The sequence below is a fragment of the Sabethes cyaneus genome, chromosome 2, assembly GCF_943734655.1.
Source record: "Sabethes cyaneus chromosome 2, idSabCyanKW18_F2, whole genome shotgun sequence".
Classification (NCBI taxonomy): domain Eukaryota; kingdom Metazoa; phylum Arthropoda; class Insecta; order Diptera; family Culicidae; genus Sabethes; species Sabethes cyaneus.
Genome location: NC_071354.1, coordinates 186,593,911 through 186,599,910, shown reverse-complemented (window position 1 = coordinate 186,599,910; position 6,000 = coordinate 186,593,911).

Below are 6,000 nucleotides of genomic sequence, written 5' to 3'. Positions count from 1 at the left end.
CGAGCAATATTTAATTCTACTATAAAATTCCTGCTCGGCAATAAAGCGCTTCGCAAATTAAGAGTATTCCATGGTTGTTCAACCATTCAAGTCGCCGTGGATAGATTTTACACTGACGAACTAACATGACGTTAGATCTGTATACTTTTGACCTCAAAAAAACTTTAAAGCAAGTGGTTACTTGCTTACAAGCAAGTGATCGCTAACGTCAAACAGAAGAAATTGATAAAAGTAAGGAAGACACAATAAAACAAAATTGAGTTTAATTCATTGGAAACATGTAGAAAGAATTTCGTTAGGTTGGTGAATGGCAGCATAATGCGTAATACAGACCCCATGGTGGTCCTTTAGCCTCTTATCCGGCATCTCCTATCCTTACTTCCTTATGGTACCAGCAGGAATGCGAGCATCCTTAGCAGAGACCGCGGAACCAACCCCGGTGGAAACTAAGGTCGTATATCAACAGGGAAGGAGGCATTGTGTTGTCTCGGCGCAATAATTGGTAGTACCATCACGAAGCTTGGCAGCGTGGTCCTAGTAAGGTAACCTACCTATGTAAGTCTAACACACTACGAACAATCAAGGAAATTTGACTCCAAACATTCGGCATGGACAAAGGCGATGAAATAAGGACATGGAACGTCGAATTTCACCGCTAGAAATGTCGAGAATACAACGTGCCCACACCTTATATTTTCGTGGATTTCAGGGCAGCATACGATACAGTCGAGCGCAAACAGCTATGGCAGATAATGCCCGAGTACAGCTTTCCGGACAAATTGCCGCGGATGATTAAATGTACCCTGTGCGTGTTTCGGGGACAATGGTGTTATCTTAAATATGAAACAAGAAAACCAGTTGATGACCAATTTTTCGAAGAAAACAGAAGGATTACCATGTAGTGCGTAAAAACCTGATTTAATCCACCTATTGGTGAAAGGAACCTTTGTTATACGGTCTTACTTGCTATTTGAGATAGAAATCGACACGTCTTCGGAACATAATTCATCTATTAGTTAACGTTGCATTGTGCGTTGGTTTACATAAAAATTTTGGAAATTGAATAAGCTTACAAAATTTGAACAAAATAGTAGCACTTACAAATTTTGATAGTTCTTTTTCTCATGAAATTGCTGAGTAAGTTGTTACTAATGTAGGTAAGTGCAAGTAAAAGTAAGTTGTAAGAAGAAATATTATTCTTTAACATATACATTGCGTAGTAAAGGTCTAGTTTATAGGTTTTTGAACTATGCATAACTATGCATCAATAAGGTTTTCTTGAAAAAATTTCATCAATTTTTATTAACCTTCGGTTACTCACGCTGTTGTATTCTGAATAACATGTGTAGGTTTTTGAATGCCATATTTACCAATCGGTGTTTAACTAACGTATATTCTTCAAAAAAATGTTCAGCAAAATGTCTGAATTATTCAATACAATAATACTTTAAATTGTTAGGAAAATAGATCAGCATAAACCGAGAGCACAGAAACGAAGCAAGCTGCATGTGAGGTGTACCCAAGTTTGCCACCAGGTATTCCCGAAAATCTGGCGAACACGAATAAAAGTGTCTGGCAAAAATCTGGTGGTAAATTAGTCCGATGGGGAGGCGTTTTCCTGAAAAAATCTTGCTCGTTTTGCTCACCGTAGATGCAAAATTTTGTCCAAGATTAGAAGTGATGACCTTTTTGCAAGACGGAGGATCGAAAATCTGGCACATTGCCAAATATCTGGAAGGTTTTAAGCTTTGTCTGTTGGTCTGGCGCGCAATCAAAAATCTGGCAAAATCCAGATTTATTGGCCCCAAACTGGAATTTTTTTCACGTTACTTCATATGGAAAAATGATGTCTGTATGTAGCAAAACTATCAGCAAATGTAAAATGTTTAAAATGTATCCGTCAGTTGGTAGTCGAGTAATTCGGGGTTAAAATCAGGGTATTTTTATAATCAAAGTTCTACAGTTCCTAAACAAGCCAACATAGAGGTATACTATTTTCAGCAAAGTTGTGTATTTTTACTATTTGTATAACTTTGTAACACATGAAAAAGTCATAGAACAATTACAAAAAGAGCTAAAATAGAAAAACTGATTTTACAAATACAGAAACAATAAATAAGATTTCTCTGTCTTCGCTTCTATCTCAGGTTACAGTCTTCAGCAAAATTACTTGTAATAATAGGCTCTAAAACTTTGCAGAACATATCAATGTGTTATATTGAAACTGAAAAAAAAATTTTTTTTCACTTTTAGGGGGATTAATCCAAATTTAAATTGCACCAGATGATAGAGCATTCAATTTCAAGAAACTCTTCCGAAGGTTCGATAAACTTAAAAACAAGTTTTCCTAGTCAAAACTCTAGTGCGCACGTTTTCTTTGGTTTTGGGCTATTGTGCGCGCGAGTAACTGTGTTGCAAAAGTTGGCGCGAGCGTTCGAGGATTGATATCTTTTGACCGGTAAAACCAATTCTTATGAAATTTTGCATATATATTCGTAGTGTCAAAACCTCTCGTTTGATATTAAAATAATTGAAATTAGGTAAATTATCTTGGTTAAAATCATTATAAATTATTGTTAATTTTGGTGTGGTGTATACGATTGCTCATAACTTTCAAATTAAACGTCCAATCCAAAAACCATTCAATAGTGATCTATCCGGCTATATTACCTGCCAAATAAAACTTATAGCGCATAAATCGGTTTGGCCATCTCTGAGAAACAGGCGATCATTTGAACCTTATCAAAAATGGTTTTTTAAGGCTAACTTTTAAACTGCTTGTCCGTTTTCAATAAAACTTGGTAAAAAGTTTAATAACAGCAAGAGCTTTCGTTTGGTACTAAGTTCGTTAAAATTGGTTGCGTGGTTCCGGAGAAAACCGTGTCACGTAGTTTTCACATTTTTGCTTATAACTTTTAAACGAAACGTCGGACCGTAAAGAAACTCAATAGTGATATACTAGGTCAGCGGTTCCCAAATGGGGGTTCGCGAACCCCCAGGGGTACGCCAAAACTTTAGTTCGCTTCAGAATAGTATAGGGAAATCCGTCAGGGGGTACGCGAACCGAAAAAAGGTTGGGAACCGCTGTACTAGGTAATAATACCTTTCAAACAAAAGTAATAGCGGTCAAATCGGTTCAGCCACCTTCGAGAAACAGGCGATAGAAAATGAGCTGCACACACACACATACACACATACACACATACACACACACAGACATTGCTCAGTTCGTCGAGCTCTATCGATTGGTATAAGTGATTCGGCCCTACGGGCCTCGGATCAATTTCGTGTTTTTCGACCAATTTCTAAACCTTTGTTATATAGTATAACAAAGGTAAAACCATTGACTTTTATGCAAAGCCATAAGGGAATATACACATTTTGACATGTATTTTTCAGAACTATAAACCCTGAATTGGTTTATTTGATGATGTCTATTAAGTGTCCGGTACTGGGAGACACAATTTTCAAGTAATGATTTTTATCGATTTGTCATTTGGCTTAATGCTTCATTAGCGTCTACTAAATTACTCTCCCAGTAAATAAAAGCTGAAGTTATGCTAAGTGTTGATTTTATGCATATCAAAATCCTTAGGTGTCCGGTAATGGGGGACTTCCCCCTATCCTTTATAGACACAATAAACAACACGGCCGTTGACTGAAGTTTTTGGAGCGTCTTAGTAGAATACGAAACCTAAAAATAGAAAATAAGAAAACTTATCCAATTTAATTCTACTATGTGTATTTTATTCACGACAGATACGTATTTCGCCTACGACTTGCAGGCTTCCTCAGTGTCTGTTTTCGAAGTGTCTGTTCGAAAACAGACACTGAGGAAGCCTGCAAGTCGTAGGCGAAATACGTATCTGTCGTGAATAAAATACACATAGTAGAATTAAATTGGATAAGTTTTCTTATTTTATATTTTTAGGTAAACACGACCGTTGCACTATTTTTTATAAGCAAAAAAATATGATTTAAATTGAATTCAAATTTGTGTCTCAGAATTCAATACTCGTTGTCTCAATCCTCCGCTTTGAAAACCTCGTTGGTAGCTATCATCAGAAATATTTTATAATTGTTGGAACTTGGAAAAAAGGTCTCACTGTAAACATTATTGACGATAATTTTGTTAATCTATCTTGTAAAAACCACTTTTTTCGATCACCGAAAATTAATCTATGCATTCAAGGATGTAGATTATAATTAATTTATACCTCTATCTGATTGGCGATGTATAGACTACCCATAATACGTATGTAGCAATAAAGTTAGCAGAAATAATCCACGAGCTTTTGTTACGACAATTAATAATAATGATTTGAAAGCAGTGATCTATCGGATAGAACCAATATACATTTTAGTTTGCATGACACATCCATCATTGCATAGAAGAAAAAATGACATGGTCAAATGAATAATAACATGCAACTATAACTATCAACCTTTAAATTCTATTCATTATCCATTAGAAATGCAATTTTCTTGTTTTACACCATCGAAACCGAACTACAGTCGATTAGCCCTGAGTGGGCGCGAAGAATCACCTGCCCTCCGCGCCGACAGAAAGGTACCGACATAAAAGAGCATGCACCTTTCGACCCTGTGCATCAAACGCAACGGTTCGTATCTGTTGACGGTCGATTCTAGGTGAAACGGCTTGGTCGCGCTTCAGTAATCCGGGTAAGTGCAGAACTTGGCGCGTTTCGAAGGAAACGAATATGAAATTTCTTCATACCTGCGCGGAAGAATCGTCGGTGCACGGTTTGCCTCATCTGGTTGCGAAAGAACGACATTGGTTGGAGCGACTGCTGTGGGCGGTGATTCTAATTTGTTCGGTCTACGGGTCCTATGCAATTTGTTTGACTACGTGGACCAGGTACCAGCAGAACCCTACCGTGTTGACACTGCAAACCGATTACCGCAAATGGATCTACAGACCTCCGGCCATTACCTTTTGTCCGATGTACTTTAATGCGGAACGCTCGAAGAAGATGGTTCAAAAGTATTACGTGTGGAACTTAATTTATAATGCTAGATTGCAGAAACTTAGTTATTTTGCAGCCTGTGGAATGTTTCCGAAGCGGATGATAAGTTTGATTACTACACTCGCTTTTTGAAGACGATTGCTAATGCAACTATCAACAATTTGGCTTCGTTCGAACAATTTGTAGAAGACGGCAGTCTAGCTAACGTTGACATGTTGCAAGCGGCCTGGAACGTACGACATTTGAACTTTCCTTCGTCGATCTTTCGTCCAGTCATCACAGAAAACGGAATCTGTCTGAGCTCGTCCAATTTGTCCTATTTGCAAGCTGTGAGGTAAACTCTTACGTAGTTGGTTAATTTACTACTGAGATTAACGATGAGGTTTTCCGTAATTAAATCATGGAATGTATTGTGACATTCTTTTTTTTTAATTTTTTGAAATCATAACATTTTGATTGGAATAGATGCTTAAACCTGGACTTTTGCCGATCTTTACAGCAATTCCGTAAACTACGACAACAGGACATGGGCTGATAGTTGCTTTTCGTTCGATTTGTGTAAATCTACCGTGATCGTCAGCACCTTCAGCATGGTCGATATAAATGTGGTAATGCTACTAGAAGTTTTTATTTTTCATTGTTAAAAACTAGATCACTGTGACGAACAATTTGCTCTGATGTTTACGCTCTGTTCTTGTTCTGTTTTTGCGCTCTGTTTGGCTAATCACTATTTTGCGATATGATGATCTTATTGGACCTACCTTGATGCACTGTATTTTTGTTCCGGTTATCGGATCTGCTAAATGCTTCCTGTAAAAACACATTTTACGCTGTATTAGTTATTAACGTTTGCATAAAGTAGGTGTTCTGAGGCTTAGCTTTAATTTACCCAATACCGCCAGTTATCATTCACGTTAATTTTTATGCAAGTAGATGATTCTGACTTCTCTATGATCTTTATTTTTTGTGCCTTGGTAATTCTTTTGACGATTATTTTATGTAATTTAAAACC